Source organism: Pinus tabuliformis, chromosome 4_2, assembly GCF_031772625.1.
Source record: "Pinus tabuliformis cultivar Carrire ecotype Pingquan chromosome 4_2, CPIR1, whole genome shotgun sequence".
Classification (NCBI taxonomy): Eukaryota; Viridiplantae; Streptophyta; class Pinopsida; order Pinales; family Pinaceae; genus Pinus; species Pinus tabuliformis.
This window is the reverse complement of record NC_142304.1, coordinates 305,688,811-305,707,182: the sequence shown is the minus strand read 5'-3', so window position 1 is coordinate 305,707,182 and position 18,372 is coordinate 305,688,811. Positions and strand designations below refer to the sequence as shown.

At 41.1% G+C, this 18,372-nt stretch overlaps 1 protein-coding gene across 3 annotated transcripts in view; it reads right to left on the bottom strand.

The window, feature by feature from the left end:
• Nucleotides 1-1,280: 1,280 nt before the first annotated feature.
• The window catches only part of LOC149169199 (zinc finger (CCCH-type/C3HC4-type RING finger) family protein), a 114,021-nt gene continuing 96,929 nt past the window's right edge, over nucleotides 1,281-18,372 (bottom strand). Inside the window, exons 7-8 of one of the 3 annotated variants that reach the window (XM_089428604.1) lie at nucleotides 1,800-1,923; nucleotides 1,281-1,465 (exon numbers count right to left, since the gene is read on the bottom strand). The gene's annotated coding sequence lies outside the window, so the exon portion shown is untranslated. Of the gene's footprint in view, nucleotides 1,466-1,568; nucleotides 1,924-18,372 lie in introns of those variants that run through there. The other 2 variants (XM_089428603.1, XM_089428602.1) reach the window with 2 other exon arrangements.

The window sequence follows — 18,372 nt, the reverse complement described above, 5'->3', positions numbered from 1 at the left end:
TGTCTAAAGAATTATTTTGTTGGAATGAAAAGGCACAATGGTCGCTCAAATTGTGTAGATGATTGTGTCAGGGTGAAAAAAACATACTAATCACTCAAGTTGTCTAAGTGAATGTAAGATACTAGGTTTTGTTGCTGTGACAGCAGTGGAAAACATGCAAACTTCGTTGTTACTCACTACAGTGGAAAATAACTAGTCTGGGTTGCATGTGAAAGTGCCATAAAGCACAAGTGTGTTTACCTAGGATCTAGAAATTGTAGAGATACACAAGCATATAGATGTCACATCATTGATTTTCTCCACACAATTATGTTAAAAAGGACATAATATTAGTCATTAGGAATTGTAAAGATAGACAAGCATATAGATGTCACATCACTGATTTTCTCCACACAATTATGTTAAAAAAGACATAATATTAACCATTAGAAACTGTATTTATATAGCTCTCATGCCACAGATTGGGGTGATCAGAAAACTTGAACCTAACAAACTCTAGATTGGGATAATTAGAAAACTTTAACGTAACAAACTCTAGATTAGGATAATTAGAAAACTTGAACATAACAGAGTCATACATATAGATTCTATGGGGGGAAAAGGTCTCATTTATATATTTTATTGAAAAACTATGTTTTATGATATATCTCTAGCAATATTATTAATTCATGAGTATAGACCGTCATTACATCTATACATATGTATTGTATAACAACGTAAAGAATCAACACAATAATTTTCTTTCCGTATTCAGATTGGATGATTAAAAGTGTGGTAGTCCATGCGGAAGAGGCTAATTTCTTTAATTCATGTGCATGCGTGTCCTCAAATTCAGAGGATATTAACATATCTCTAGCAAATTAACAATCCACACACACACTCATCGTGAAGATTTTCTTCAAATTCAGAGGATATTAACATATCTCTAGCAAATTAACAATCCACATACACACTCATCGTGTTTATACATATACATTGCAAAACAATACAAAAATTTAAGGATCAACACTCATCCTATTCGGAGAGGATGATTAAATGTGGAAGTCCACGTGGAGGTTAAATTTTTAATTGATGTGCATGCATGTACATCAGTGAAGAGTTTCCTGAATTTTGTATGGTTAATCTATAAATTACCACTATACATCATGCATGTTTATATGTGACTAATTAACCCTTCATATTTTCCTTGATATAATTTTCAAGTCTCACGAAGACCATTTTTTAAGGATACAAATTGTTTATCAACTCAGTACATCTTAGGACGAATTACGTTACAGATATAAGGATACAAATTGTTTATCAACTCAGTACATCTTAGGACAATTACATTACAGATATAAGTACATCAGGACTGAGTATAAGTAGAAGGATCCCACAGACTAAATCACATAAGCAATTTCTACTCCACCCAATCACAACATAATGATATGAAATTTCACAAAGCCAGCTTCAATTATCAAGTGATCTGCTGGGCCAAAACCACAAATGCGCTGCTTAAAACAATAAAACCAGACCATAGGTATCGGTAATAAAGGGAGCACAGACAACCATTCTCACGACAGTCTAAATAGTGTACTTTAAAAATGTTATCTTTTATTCCAACACCTTTAGCAGTGCTCCTAACTACAAATATTAGGTGTTGCAAAATATCCTAATATCATGCCAGACCAATCGGACACAATGTCAGGAGCCACAATAGAAACCTACATGATGAAAAATAAAAAAGAACGTAAAATTCATTATGCGCCTCTGTGGCTCTTTTACCGAGTTCAAGTATGCATTCTGTCTAAAGAACTTACTCTTGCTTATTATGCAGTAATCAAAAACTGAACACGGTCAAAATCTGCCCAAATTAAAAAAGCTGGTACATTCCATCTTAGCAAGCCACCTGTCAAGTAATTCCCTATTGTTCTCTTTAGAAACCTGAGTAGTATTTCACAAACCGTCACACATGCATCAAGTATATTAGCGTCAAGTACATACTTGTGAAATCAATTACTCATTATTGTGACTGCAACAGCACAAGATTTTCCACAAGTCCAAAGAGTTTGAATTTCAAAGTCCTACTCGTCATTCATGTCGAATAAACGAGGCTGATATGTGAGCTTGCAATTGTACAAATTTTTACTGCAATGTTCAGAGACCAAAGTCGCTCCATCTCATATATCACTTAAACACACGCAATTAAAAACTAAAATTAACTCTATTTCTGATTTACAATTCCAATGCAAATCTCATGAGTGGCATGCTTTCTTCAAAGATGATCACTGGGTAAACCATTTCGAAAACATTTAAACTAAAAGTATAAAGCAAATTAACAAATGAAATGCAGGCAAATCAAAAAAAAAATGCTTAAACAAAATTTATTTTTATACTATGTATACATATCACAAATTTTTTAAATGGGTCTAGCTTACAAAGTTGGAAGGAATGATCATTATCCTCCAATCCAGGTTCAATTCCCACAAGTGACACGTTGAACAGCCTTGAAACTATGTTGCAAAGCATGAAACTTCTGACAATTACCGATTTACACAATGTACCATCCTCAGAGTGGGGAAGTCCCCCGTGGGTTTCCTGGGAATATGTATTCCATCAAAAAAACCAATATCACAATGTAACTGAATGACCACAAAAATCATACAAATATGTTAATATCTTATTGTATCCAAGTTTTACAATGGACCTCAATGAGAGAAGCTGTGAAACACAACTAACACAGGAATACCAAAAAGAGAGGCATGAGCTACATAATATTAAATTGGCATGTTGTAAGTTCTTGCACTCTGTTGTTTGCCTCAGTCTACTCAACCCTAGATGTCCCTCATGCTTTGGTCCCTTCCAATGGCCCTCTCAAAACTGGCTCTGAGAGACTGCTCTTCCCCTCCCTCTTACAACGCCTCACCCTTCCATGCATTGATCAGCTCCTTGGGAAAACCAGCCTCTAAGCCACATCTTTGAAAATTTGTCAAGAAACTAGAATTGATCCTAGAAGTAATCTTGCCTACTACAGCTCCTCGACACAAACCTCTTGCATCAGTGGAAAGAGAATTGATATGGCAGTTCACTGGTTTGTCACCGAATATGAAATCCATGAATGTACTACTTTTGTGGCTGCGGATTTTACACCCTCCTTTTTGAGCTCAAGGAGGATAGAAATTGTTAGGATATTTAGACACTTAAAAATTAGTTAAGTTCAACTTTGGTCTAATGTGTCTACTAGGTAAAATCATGTTATTTAGTGTATTTTTTTAGTATGCATTAGTTGCATTTTAATCAGATGGTCAAGATATGTTCTAGACATAGAGTGATACGACAACTCATACTCTCCTTGATACTAATGTTCATTGATCGATCGCTGAACACCCGATTGGTCCATGATCACTCTTTAAAGAGCATGGAGAGTCATAGTTGTTTATGGAGTGTGAAAACACTTGGGTAAAAAAAAAAATCTTTTGCATGAATAAAATTGCCTCAAGTGGCCACATTGGTTGGGGTCGTGCATTATTTCCCTCTTAGATGGTTTTAACCACGTAAAAATATTGTTATTACGATATTTGATCTGGTTGTATGAGTGGTTATTGAAGGTGTTTGCCCTATATGGAATACCTTGCTTTCTCGAACGTGGTATCAAAACCTGTTTGAAGTGTTGCTTTCGGTGTTGATCAAAATCTTGAGCTTGTCTATCGCATTTCTGAGATTTGCTATATCCATAAATTTCTAATATAAATAGACTTCCATTGTGTCGAAAGCGTTGCTTTCAATTAACATGATTTCAATTAACGTGTCCCAAGATATGGCTTTTTCATCAAATCCGGAGGTATACAATCTGAATACACCTTTTTTAAAACTTTTTTTAACAAAGTTCATTTTTTGGTTTTATGTTTATATTCCTGGTTTGTTACTCTTTCTAGATTGTGTATGTTCTTTTCCCTGTGCTCTGTGCTATCTCAAAAAATCAAAAACATAGTGAAAAGTGTTTTATTGACTATGTGTGCTCTTTGTCATGCGCTCTGTGCGATCTTGGTAAATCAGAAACACAAAGAAAACTTGCATTTTCTAGGTGAAATAACCGAGATCTAACCCCATTGTTGTGAGTTTTGGAATATTTTTAACAATGTTGTTTATTTTTGGATGAGTATTTTTTTGGCAAGCACAAACTTCGAGGTAGAGCTCCAACACCCACAACAACACCACCTCCATCCTCCTTCACTACTATTGTTGTGTGTTTTGCACTACCTCACTTGGTTAAAGTTACTTTATTTAGTAAGAGGTCTTGAGTTCAAAAGATCATACAAACATAAGTTACTTTTTGAAAAAAATCATACAAACATTAGTTATTTCACAACTTCATTGTAAAGTGTATTTTATTTGTATCATAAAAATGAATCATTAATATTTGTTTATTTATTTCTTGCATGCAACTCTTATTTATAAAGTAACTTCATTGTAAAAGTGATTATCACTTGTTTTATAAAACTAGGTCACTTCATAAAGTAACTTATTTGTAAAAGTGAGCTTATAGGCAAAGCTAGTGAGGGAAAATAATTTCTTTATTTTTCGACATCTATCACCACATGGGCCAACTTCTACCTGTCACATGCCTCTTTATTATCATTAATGCCTCTTTTTTTTTTAAAAATAGCATAATTTTCACATCCAAAGTCTATTTTCAATGCATTTTTGATAAATAGTTTATATTTTTTAGAGCTTTCTATCTAGATAGCCAGTTTCAGCGTTTGAAATCATATTACCGATATATTTTAATATGGCCACTCCAAGTGACCTTTTGCTTACTAATACCAACTACTTCTCATGGAAATCCCACATAAAGGATGTACTAAGAAGTAATGGATTGCATTGGATTACCTTGGAAAAAGAAAAAGCCCCCACTGATGTTGATAAGAGAGTCAAATAGGATAATAGGAAAGGAAGCATGTGGAGCAGTTGAAATCTCCATTTCCCCTTAATTTACAGTTTCACATTCAAAGAATCGAAGACCCAAAGGAAGTCAAGGAAAGTAGAAAAGATATTTGGTCAACCTAATGTGATTAGATCTCATTAGCTTGAAAATCAAACCGTGATTTTAAATCCTAATGATTCCTCTTCCATTGAAGATTATTTATCTAAGTTCAAAATAGTTAGACCTTTACTTAAAGATTGTCAAGTCGATCTAAATGATAAGCATTGCATATATATTATTCTTTCCCAACTTGGTTATGTTGTATCTACATTTTATGCCACTGGAAAAGCTCTGGGGACTGCTTTAAAGCATGGGTTTCATGCTTGGGTCAACGTTTTTCGGTCAAAGCCTCCATTGTAGGCTTCTAGGATTTATGTCAAGTGTCATTGTCCATGTCATATTGTAACAAACTCTTCTTGGGATTTATTTGTAAAAAAAGAAATTTATTTTGATGTAAAATAGGTCAATTAGGCCTCCTCCACCAAGTCGGCCTCCAACTGGACAAGTGGGCCTAACTGAGGGGTAGAATCCCCTATATAAAGGCAGCAACTCAACCTCATTTGGAGCATCAACTCATCAAGTTCGATCAGCAACTTTTGGACAAGGAAAGGGTGTGAAATTCAAGGGACAAGAAAGAAAAATCTAGCAAAGAAGAATGTGGCCATTATCTTGCAAAAGAAACTGAAATTTCTCTATCCTATCCCACACATGCAAAGTTTTGGAGTGTTGCAAGGGGGGCGAAATTCTGCAAAAGCTGGTAGGTCGAAAATCTGAAGCTGGGCTGAAATTCTGGTGAAACGGGGGCCGAAATTGCTAGGTTGATGTTGGGCTATAGCTATTGGACAAGAAGAGACTATTGAAGGTTGTTATATCTTATTAGAAAGCTGACTTGCTAGAGGAGGAAGGTCTTAGGTATAAAGTCTTGGTCTGTCTCAATTTGAATTTGCTGTAGGAAGATTTCTAATTGGGTTTTCCCCTATAAAGGGGTTTTAGCGCTCGCTAAGTGCCTACTCTTGGTGTCCCTGAACTTCATGTTTTTGCTTTGATGATTGCTTGATGAGAAGATAAAAGAAGAACATAAAGAAATTAATAAGAACATACTAATATCACAAGTAATTATCAACATAAGAAAATCTTTTTGCCTTTCCCATTTTCTAACACAAGAAGCAAAAGAAAGGTCTCAAACCATCTCAAACAACTTCTACTCCCAATGGTGGCAAAGAGCCAAAATCAAAGAGTAAGAAGATTGATATACATTGCTTATTGTGGGAAAGGTGGTCATCTAAAGAAAAAATGTTTGAAAAAGATACAGGCTTTGGAAGCAACAATAAAGAACCACAACATAAATCTTGATTTTTTTTCTAACACTTCTTCTCATGGAAAATGCACTTTCTACTATTTGTTTCTCTTTCAATGCAACTTCTTCTTCTTCTTCTAATGAGCGGTTTATTGATTCTGGAGAATCTTATTGTATGGCTTCTTCTCATGGAATGCACTTTCTGCTTCCGGTTTCTCCTTTAGTACAACTTCTACTTCTTGTTATGAGTGGCTTATTGATTATGGAAAATATTTATCGTATAGCTAATAAAGATAAAGCCATTTTTTCTGTTCTTAATGATTATAGCACCAAACAAATATTTGTTGGTGATGATAGATCTCGTACCGTTCGTTGTAGGTTCTAGAATAATTCAAGTAGATAATGGTCATTTCAATGATGTATTATGTATTCTCTATCTTTCCTGAAACCTTCTACCAGTTTACCTAATCACTCATTCAAGTGAAGGTAAAACAATAAATCTTTCACCTCACCAAATCGTAATTAAGGATTCAAAAAATCCCAAGCATGTCCCTACCATTGGAATAGTTGATGATATTACAAGGTTGTGCAAGTTTGACAACTTTGGGTCATCACCTTTCCCTCATTTTTTATTGCTCACAATGATAACTTGAGCAAACTTTCACATAAGTGATTTAGTCATTTGAAATATTGTTCATTGCAGCAACTACATAATCAAAATATGGTGACTAGTCTTCCTTTCATTTCTTGCAGAGATGGTGTTTGTGCTAGTTGTTTTCTCAGCAAACATCATTAGGATAGGTTTGAAAAACATGCCTCTTGGCACACATCAACCACTTTGCGTCTTGTTCATAGCAGTGAAACAGGAATCGGCGATTTTCCCGATTAATCGCGATTCCAACTCTGCTCAGCCATGAAACGATCCAAACTGAATCTTTGTGAGTCAAATCGCGTTGACCGAGTTTGACTCGTGGTCAACGCGAGTTTGACTCGTGAGTATGGCGATTATTCCGATTCTGCGTTTTTTTGGCGAGTCCCGCCAGTTTTGCGTTTAGGTTTATCGGGTTTTGGGTTTCGGATTGTGGCGCGTTTATAACTTTATCGGTTATGTGAGCTGTTTCAATGTTTCATAGTCCCGAGTCCGCAGAGTCCTCAGTCGACACCGCCGCAGAGTCCTCAGTCGACACCGCCGCAGAGCCGCAGAGCTGCATTCGATGCCGCAGAGCCAGATTGCTGAGATATTCATATACCTGCGTGAGCCTTCAGCCTTGAGGTAACCTGCGTGAACGGTGACGTATTCGGTATTCCTTTTAACTTTATATATAATGATGTCTGAGATATAGATGTGAATCGTGATACTGTGATGCGATACAGCAGAGAAGAACAGAGATGCTAATGCGGCAATGCCATATATATAACTGTGATGTCATACTCGAGTGCCTAGTCGGCTAGTCCATCGACTCCATCCATACATATAACTGCGATGGCATACAACAATAATGCCTGCACTGTCACATGTATAAATATAGCATTGTCACGACTCACATGTATATAACAGCCTTAACGCAGTGACATTGTGATTTTAGCAGCACATACAGTAGCTTAGAGTCAGCACCACGTACTCCAAAAAGCAACAATGAGAGCAACGAGAGAGCAGATTCCAGTTGAAGAGCCAGTGGAGGTCCCACCGAGATCTGAGTTTGGTGAATATTAACTTATTAAGGCTAGTAGCATAGGCCAGAGTCTTAACCTCTTCCATCTTTTGAGTGATGAATGGTCTATATTCATATTGGTCAATGAACGACCACTGACATTGGTCTAGGTTGGGCGATGAATGGCGACCACAGAAATTTGTCATATTGTTAATAGTGATATTGTGATCCAGGACGAAGGCAGTTTCTTTTGTGTCAGTGGAACAACAGAAATCAAGGTTTGAAGTTTGAACGCAATTCTTGGAGCTGAGACAAAACAAAACAGAGATAGAACTGAAACAAACTTTCTGTGTATCAATTTTCAAAAGGAAATAATGGCTGTTTGAAGCCTTATCTTACCCTGACTTGAGCAACAAGCACACTTACCTTAAAGCATCAGTGTATATTCCAGGCATCATTAGATCATCAAACATCTAGTAGAGCATCAGTTTTTAAGATAGTTCTCTGAATCAAATTCTACAATATTTATGATTAGTCTCAGCCTTAATCAGAGCTTTCTTTGGTAACTCTGATCATTGACGAAAACATTGAAAAACTAAAAACGATGATTATTTTGGTATTGGCTCTCGGCTACCGCTCTGCAACCATAGTCATGGAACCCCGTTGACAGGGGTTTACAGGCCGTCCCACGGCCCTGTAAACCCCACCTAATCCCGTACTTTTCCACCCTGGGCCGCCCTCGGTTTTCCGTGCTGGCTGCGGCCTCTGATTTCTCTTAAGGCCGTAACCCTCTCCCTCTCGTTTTTACCCTACCCTAGGTTTTTATCCTTTTTACCTCGGCACCTTACCATTTCTGGTTTACCTGTTTCACATCTGCATCGGAACGGCGCCCTCTCTCAGGATCGGCCGACAGCACCTCGAAGGCGACGTTTATTCGATTGGCGGGGAGATCAACCTGTCACTATTACCTGTTTGGGATCTTTCTGTTTTTTCTCTGACTGCTACCGGTGAAACCCTATACGGTTATCTGGTATCGAGGAGGGCTCTGTTTGGACGGTTACATTTTTTTGCGGGAGGCCTAGCGCAGCTGCCGACATGGACACTGAGGAGGTGGATTTCTCGGAGTCTCCGCTGGCGGATAGCTCCATCTGGCAGACCACGTTTTCTTCTTCGGAGGGTCTATTCAATGGGAGCCTGTCAGCTGGCTTGGAAAACGTCTCCCCCCCCATTGACCCATCTCTCCCCTCCGATTTCCTTCCCGGTGAGCCCTCTACCTGGAACTCTTTTGCGATCCCATCTCCGGCCACTTTGGGTTTCTTGGCCGACTGCTTACAACCCTCCCCGAACGGAACTCCCCCCCTGCCTTCGGATCCTCCCTCCCTTGTCCCTCCTCCCGTTATTCAGGCGACTTCCCCTATCCCTCCTGTCGCCATCCCTCCCTCCTCGCTTTCAAACCCTCCATCGGCTCCCTCTGCCCCCTCTGGCAGCTATCACACGGTCCCTCCCCTTCCCGAAGCCATCCCTCCCTCTGGGTCGTGCCCTCTTCCTCCCCCTCCCGTTCCTCCCCCTGTGGGCTCTCAGGCTACTGCAAGCCAGGGCCGTATGACCTCCCGGCCTGCCAAAAAGCAACGCTGTCTAAAATCTGCGGAGGATGCCATACTGAGGCTGGAAGAAGATATTCGCTGGGGGGAAGCCATGGATCTGGCGGACTGCGTCCTGGTGGGTCGGATCAAGGGCAGACATGCAACGGCTGCAAAATTAAAGGAATGGGCGACAGAGATTTGGGGACAATACCTTGTGGAGATACCTACGGTCCAGACCTTTGTGCGTGGTTGGTTCGCTCTCAAATTTGCACGGGCGGATCACACGAGTTGGGTCCTTTCATCGTTTTGGCATTTTGAAAAGGCCCCGGTCCTCCTCAAGCGATGGACGCCATTATTCGACCCGGAGACGGAGATCATAGGGATAGGCCCAGTCTGGGTCAAGCTCCCAGGATTGCCGTTGCAGTACTGGTCAGAAGACATCTTTAAGAGGATTGGAAACGCACTCGGCACTTTCATGGAATCAGATAAATCCTACCTAGCGACAGGCTCGCTGGCTTTTGCGAGAATCTTAGTGCATATGGATACAAGAGGGGGGGTGCCGGAAAACATCAAAATACATTGGAAGTCTTCTTCAAGAACTCAGAAGCTTGATTATGAAGGCCTCCCCTACAGATGCAGAAGATGCCACCAGGTGGGTCACCTTTTTAAAGACTGCCCACTCATCCAGAAGGGACAACAGGCGGCAACAAACCAGGACCAGAACACTGCAGCAGGACAGACTATCCCCCCTGTGGATATGGTGCGCAGAACAGACCACATAATCACTTCAGACACGGTGGAGGCCCCCCCAGCTCCCCGCCGCAAGAAGCAGGGCTCCAACTCGGCCCGGCCTCCTTCTCCTCCTCTGACGAGATCCAGAGCTGCGAAGGGAGCGGTTTTCTCCTCGGGTACGTCCTCTATTTCGTCTGCCTCTGTTTCTCATTTTGCATCCATATGTATATCCTCTTTGGGTGTGCCTCCCATCTGTATCCCTCCCCCCTCATCCCCTTCTGCCCTTGACCTCGTCATGGATTCAAACCTCTCCCATAACCCTTCGTTATACGTATCCTGCCCCATTCCGAAGCCTCCTGGCATCCTCACACCCTCCCCTCTCCCTTCTGTCCCCCACCCCTCCTTCCCCTCGCCCTCCCCTTCTGTTAACTCCTCTCCTCGGTACTCCACCCGCTCGACCTCCAAACTAATCCTCCCGGACTCCATAGGGCTGTCGGTGGAAGCCCTTATCCTCTCGCCTAAACAGGGGCGGGGTCGACCTTCTGGTATGACCATAGCTCGTAAACATATGGAGGATGAGATCCTCCGCGGCAAGCAACAAACTCTTCACAGGGCCCTTAGAGCAAAGGACACCCGCCATCATCCCCCTCCATGAAAATTTTGTCCTTCAACTGTAGGGGGTTGGCCAGCCCCGATAAAAAATCGGCTCTGAAGCGTCTTTTTCTCTCAAACACTGTGGACATTATTTTCCTTCAAGAGACATTATGTAAAGCAGACTCTGCCACCTCCCTTCTTGGTTCATGGATGCCGGGATGGTCCTTCACAGCCATCGATGTGTCAGGAAGATCAGGAGGTATAGCTATAGGCTTTAAGAACAATTCTATTAATATCAAGAACATCTGGGGAGGTGTGGGTTTTTTGGGGGCCGATATATATTCAAAGGACATGGAGGAATATCTTAAAATTATAAATGTTTATGGCCCCTGCCTAAACAGGGAACTTTTCTGGCAAAAGCTTCTCGGTTCCGAGCTCCTTCTAGATGAGAACATTATCTTGGGGGGAGACTTAAATTTCTCCATGGGTTTCTCCGAATCTTGGGGTCACCAGGCGCAAATTGATCCACTCTCTGATTTCTTCGGACAACTGCTTGAAGATTACCGTTGGATTGACCTCCCCTCAGCAAAAATCCAATTCACATGGAAGAACAACAGAACAGGGGACCAAAGTTTAGCCAGGAGGCTGGACCGTTTCATCATCAAAGAAGGTCTAAGTAATTCACACCCTAGAGCAAGGCAATGGGTGGGAAGTGGAGGGATCTCGGACCATAGACCTATATATTTGGAAATGAGTGCAAGACATCAGTCACATAGAGCCCCGTTCAAGTTCAATGCTACCTGGCTGCGGGATCCCACCTACATCAAATTGATAACGGACTTCTGGAAGGCACATCCGATCCGGGAGGATGAAGACCCAGCCGCTGGTTTTGTAAGGAACCTCTCAGAGCTCAAAGTAGTTTCGAGAGATTGGGCTAAGCTGAAGAGACAACAGGATGACCAGACCATCTCCCTTGCGGAACAAGCAATAGAAGCCCTCGAATCCCACTCTGATGGTACATTCATATCCCCAGAGCAGAAGTCACTGTATGATGATCTCATTAAAAGGAGGACCCAAATTCTCAGGGATAGAGAGGATTCCTGGCGACTCAGAAGCAGAGCCATCTGGCTAAAGGAGGGGGACGAGAATACAAAATTCTACCATCGGTTTGCAAATGGTCGGAAGGCAATCAACACCATCTGGGAACTTCAGGATGAGCATGGATATACGGTGAGCAGGCCTGGAGATCTAGCACATCTCGCCACTTCTCACTTCAGAACTATATACAAAGCCCCAGAACAAGCAAGCCTACTTGAAATAATGAGGGTGGCTGAACTATTTCCTAGATTTGTGGATGAGGAGGATGCAGAAGATCTCACAAAAGATATTACTTTGGAGGAACTGGAAGCTACCATTAAAGGATTTCAGAAGGACAAAAGTCCGGGACCGGACGGCTGGACCATCGAATTCTACTCAGCTTTCTTTGAGCTGTTGGGGCAGGATATTCTCAATGTGATAAATCATTGCAGTCAAAATGGATCAATCCCCTCAAGTATCAAAGCCACTTTCATAGCCCTTATACCTAAATCAGACAAGCCTGTATCCTTTGATGATTTTAGACCTATTTCGCTCTGCAATTGCCTATATAAGATATTGGCCAAAATTCTTGCAAACAGGATCAAACCCATCCTCTCGGCTAACATATCCTCTGAACAATTCGCCTTCCTTCACCGTCGACAGATTCATGAAGCAATTGGTACTGCTCAGGAGCTTCTTCATTCTATGCAGAGCAAAAATCTGAAGGGTATGATCCTCAAAGTGGACCTATCCAAAGCTTTCGATAGGGTAAATCTTTTATACATCAGAATGCTCCTCACCCATCTGGGCTTCCCCTTCCTGTTCATTAAGAGAATAATGAGTTGCATCTCTGATGTCCCGTTTAGTGTCCTCCTCAATGGCTCCCCCTCCCCTTTCTTCACTGCTGAAAGAGGCCTTCGGCAAGGATGCCCCCTCTCCCCCCTCCTTTTCCTTCTCATTATGGAAGGATTGAGCAGACTGATAGCATCTGAGCATAGAAGAGGAAGATTAAAAGGGATAAAAATATCGGATAACTGCTTCCTCACACATCTACTTTTTGTGGATGATGTTCTGATCTTTTTAAATGGTAGTATGGCTGACTCTTCGGCGCTAAAATATGCTTTTGATCTATTCCAGAAAGCAACAGGGATGGTTATAAATATTCAAAAATCTACCATAACAGAACTTGGCTGCACTCCTCAGGAGGTCATCTACATTAAAAACCGCTTCCCTTTCCATATTCACCCCATAGAGGAAGGGCTAAAATATCTTGGATTCAGGGTGAAACATGGAGGATACAAAATAGCAGATTGGATTTGGCTAATCTCCAAAGTGGAAAAAAGGATAAATGTCTGGTATAATAGATATCTCACAAGGGCAGGAAGGCTCACTCATAAAAGCAGTCTTGGAAGCAACGCCGGTGTACTGGATGTCTCTAGCTTGGATTCCTAGAGGAATCTTAGCCAGGCTTCAAAAAATCTGCTGCAGATTCTTATGGCAGGGGAACAGACAAGGAAACCTATTTGCTTGGGTAAAATGGGAAACCATAGCCAGACCAAAAAAATGGGGAGGCTGGGGGATAAAGAGACTGGATCTATTCGCAAATGCTCTGGCAGCCAAGTTGGGATGGCAACTCCTTACATCAGACAGTCTCTGGTCGAAGGTAGTTAAGGAAAAATACATAGGCCCAGAAAGTATATACAGTTGGATATGTAGGGAACAAAGAGGAGGAGGAAGGCATTCAATCATATGGAAAGCGGTTATAAACTCTCTTCCCCTTATTTGAGAGGGCCTCACCTGGAGAATCAGGAATGGAAACTCTGTTCGAGTTGGTATAGACCCCTGGATTGGTTGTGGAAATGTGCACTTACTCTCAGCACAACTCCTAGCACACCTTAGGGATCAAGGAGTCACGCAGATTGCTCATATTGCAGACCAGGGAAACTCTAATTTTCTTCATCAGGCATGGAGGACAGTACGAGACCTTCGCATTCCAGATCAGTGGATACGAGAATGGGAGATATATGCGGAGGCGCTCTCACAAGCACAGGTCAGATTATCGGAGGAAGAGGACGAAATTGTCTGGGCTCTAGCAAAAAGCGGATCATACACCCCAAAGGAGGGATATCTACAGCTCATGCAGCCGAACAAACCAGACAATTTGCTGCAATGGTGGAAAACAATCTGGCACCTAAAAGCTGCCCCCAGAACTCGCCTTCTCATGTGGGCAATTCTTTTCAACAAATTACCAACAGGAGCAAACTTAAAAAAGCGATCCTTCCATGGACCTTTCTGGTGCCACTTATGCAAAAGCAATGATGAAGATACTGAGCACCTCTTCCTCACATGCCCGGTTGTCAAAGAACAGTGGTCTATACTTGGTACAAAATCCCCCTCTATCCATCTATGGCAAGGCCATTCTATCAGCGACGCCTGGGAAAATTGGCAAGCACACCATTCAGGCAAAGAAAAGAACATCCCCCTCCTGATGTGTTGGTCCATCTGGACAGCCAGGAACAGAGCCATTTTTGACCAAAAATCTCCCCATTGGCCTGCCCTTATTGCGCACCTTCTTGCTGATTTTGCCCTCATTCCTGAGGATCCTCCACCTGCTCCCCATAGGACCATCACCCCGGAGATCATCGACAAATCCTTTCCCTGGGCCTATTTTGATGGCTCAGCCCAAGAGGCTGGTTGTGGGGGGGGAGCCATTCTCTATCTGAGAGAACACCACTCATTCTCGCTGCAAATTTACCTGGGTAGGGGCACAAACAACTACGCTGAGCTCACCACTGCTAAACACCTAATTTCATTTGCACATGAAAAAGGTTGTACAAAACTACAATTGTTTGGAGATTCACAGATTGTATGCAATTGGCTCACCAGGAAATCATCATGCATTGTTTTCTCTTTGAGACACATACTGGATGAGGCACTCAGACTAACAGATGCTTTTGAAAAATTTGAATGTCGGCATATCTACAGGGAGCGCAACTCTTGGGCGGACTACCTATCCAAACAAGCAGCGCAGAGGCAAGAAGCGGACTGGCTAATTCAAGAAGACCTAGATGGAACCTACTTTCAGCACTACCATAGACCCTTTGATGACCAACCGGCACAGAGGGACACTCAGAACTGAAAGGGGTCCCAATATGCACAAAGTGATGTTTTTTGTTTTTACATACATATGCTATTTAGATAGAACTGTTTTTTTATGGACAGCATAGATAAGGTGGACTGTTATAGTCACCTTTCTCTATTTTTTTGTGCCTCCTTACGGGGGGCAGCACTCTCAGCTGCACAAGCACAGAAACACAGTATATATGTTTTTTAAATATTACACAGACAGACTCTTATGACAGATACCTCTCCGAAACTCCCTGCGTGGATCAACAGTTCGGAGAGAGGATGGTGGTTTTTTTGTTATGATCGTACATCTTATTCCTTGTTCAGTACTTTATTTTGAAACTCTGGACAGCCTCTGGCGAGGTTATTGAGAGACACACAGTCTCAGTATGCATATGCACAGCATCTACAGAATGTAATTTCTCTTGACTAATAGAAATTACGACTTTTTCCATGGGAAAAAAAAACTCTGATCATTGACTAAACTAAATGTTCTATGGCCTTTGTTTAACCCTTCTCAAGAAACAAAGAAACTATCATTTGTTGTAGAAAGCTTCGATGGCACAACATGATATATCTTCAGAGGCATTCATAAAATAGTGACATATTCAATCTTCAAGTTGACTGTGATACATTGTGAGCCCTTTGATACAAGATAGAGCTGATGCTTGTGGATGGTGATTGACCTAACCTATAGATTCCATTGACAGTGACTTGACATATTAACATATAAACTTAACATATAGACTTGACAGTGATTTGACACATATATTTGATACATGGCAGAGATCTAAGTGATCTTGCAGCAATCTTCATATGCATAGATGACAGATGATGGCACTTTCTTGGTGTGCTTTTGTGCCAATTTTTAGAGCTATGTTGTACTCCATTGAATAAAACCAGGGTTCTGCATGTTTTCTGGTGTTATTGTTTACTGACATCTGTCTTCATTTAATTTTTTAAATTTCTAGCATATTTTAAATTTTTCGATCATTTTTAAATTTGATTTTTTGTTGTCTTTCACAGGGGCCACAAATTAAACGACTCCAAATCTTAACAGAAGCCACAAATTAAACACAAGTTCAAAGCAACAACAATGCCGAGAGAGAAGGACTTTGCTTGGGCTTATTGTGACAAGATTCCCGGAAACCCCAAGCTCCTTTGTAAATTTTGCAAAAAGGAATGTAGTGGAGGCATTTATAGATTCAAGTTCCACCTTGCACAAATACCTGGCCATGATATAGGTCTTTGCAGCAAGGTTGACGATAATGTCAAATACCAAGCAGCCTTGGCCCTTGATATGATAGATCAACATAATGCCAAGAAAGCAAAGCAAAATACTGAAATAGGAACTCCTAGAGTTGATAGATTTTCTACCACTAGCCCCATGTCACCTCACTCTGTTGAATCCTCAATGTCGTTCCCAAGTTTTCCACACATGCCTCCAAGGCCAAGTCAAACTCAAAGCCATACGAGTCCTTCGACTCCTTCCTTCAACACTGGAGGTGGAAACATAAACACCTTTTTTTCTCCCCGCACAAAACCCGGTTCCCAACCTACCTTGGATGCCATTGGTTGGAAAAAAAATATCCATAGTCAGGCAAGGAAGGCCATTGCTAACTTTTGGTACTATTCTGACATACCTTTCCACTATGCCAGAAGTCCTTATTGGCAAGCTATGATTGATGCAATTGCTATAGAAGGTCCAAGGTTCAAAGCCCCTACATCAGAGAGCCTTAGGACAGATATGTTGTTAGAGAGTGTTGAAGATGTCATGCTTGTGCTAGCTGAGTTTCGTTCATCATGGGTAGAAACAGGGTGCACCATCATGAGCGATGGATGGACAGATCAGAGGAATAGAACTTTAATAAATTTCCTTGTATCTTGTCCCGCAGGCACAATGTTTCTCAAATCAGTGGATGCTTCAGACAAGGTTAAGATTGCCCAACTTATCTGTGAAATGATGGAGGAAGTCATTCAAGAAGTGGGAGAACATGTTGTACAAATTGTCACCGATAATGCAGCTAATTATATGGCTGCTGGTAGACTTTTTGAGATTAGGCACCCCATTATTTTTTGGACCTCTTGTGCTACCCATTGCATAGATTTAATGCTTGAGGGCATTAGTAAGCTTCATTGGATACATGAGGTTGTGGAGAAGGCAAAATCCATAACCAAATACCTATACAACCACACTATTGTCCTAAACGCTATGAGAATACACACTGAAGGTAAAGAAATTGTTCGACCTGCAGTGACTAGATTTGAAACAAATTTCATATCTTTGCAATCTATGGTTGAGCAAAAGATAAATCTGAAGAGGATGTTCTTGGGACCTGAGTGGATGGGATCTAAACATTCCAAGACCCTTGAAGGCATCGAAATTGCTGCACCTGTGTTTAATGATGGTTTCTGGAAAGATGTCGAAGAGATTATTGCTGTGACGGAGTCCCTTGTTAAGGTTCTCAGGTACTTCAAGTCTTTTAACTTTTTCATTTTTTAAATTTCATTTCAAGCTTCTTTTTATTTACAATGTTTCATATTTCTTTAAATTTGAATGCTTGAACTTTCAGGATGGTTGATGGTGACAAACCCGCTATGGGTTACATTTATGAGGCGATGGATCTCGCAAAGGAGGCCATCAAAAGAAGATATGGGGATGATGAGACAAAGTATATGCCTCTTTGGGACATTATAGATGCACGTTGGGATAGGCAGTTGCATTCCCCCTTACACGCTGTTGGGTACTTCTTAAACCCACAATATTTTTATGATAAGATCAAATTTAATGAGGATGGGGAGGTTGGCAGAGGACTTATGACATGCGTGGAAAGGTGCTTCCCTAATCCAGAACAACAAAGTCGTGTTTTTTCCCAACTACAAGATTATAGGGCACCATCTAAATTGTTTGCCTATACCAGTGCTATAAGACAAAGGTCTAAGATGTTGCCAGGTACCCAACTTGAAGGCTTCATCAATTCATTAAATTTGTTTAAACTTTATTTTGTATGTTAAATGTTTTATTAAATTTTCTTTTCTTTTCAAGTTTTTACTATTTACTAATTTAGTACTTCTACTCACAAACCCTTACCACTTGCTAGGTCTTTGGTGGCAAAACTTTGGTAGTGATACGCCAGATTTGAAGAGATTTGCCATTCGAATCTTAAACCAAGCATGCAGTGCTTCAGGTTGTGAACGCAACTAGAGCATGTTTGAGAAAATACATTCTAAGAAGCTCAACCGATTGACACAAAAACGCTTGAATGACCTTGTATTTGTCCATTACAATCTACGACTTCGCAACAAACAAATACAAGGTGAGATTCGAGAGCTTGAATTTGAAGGTTT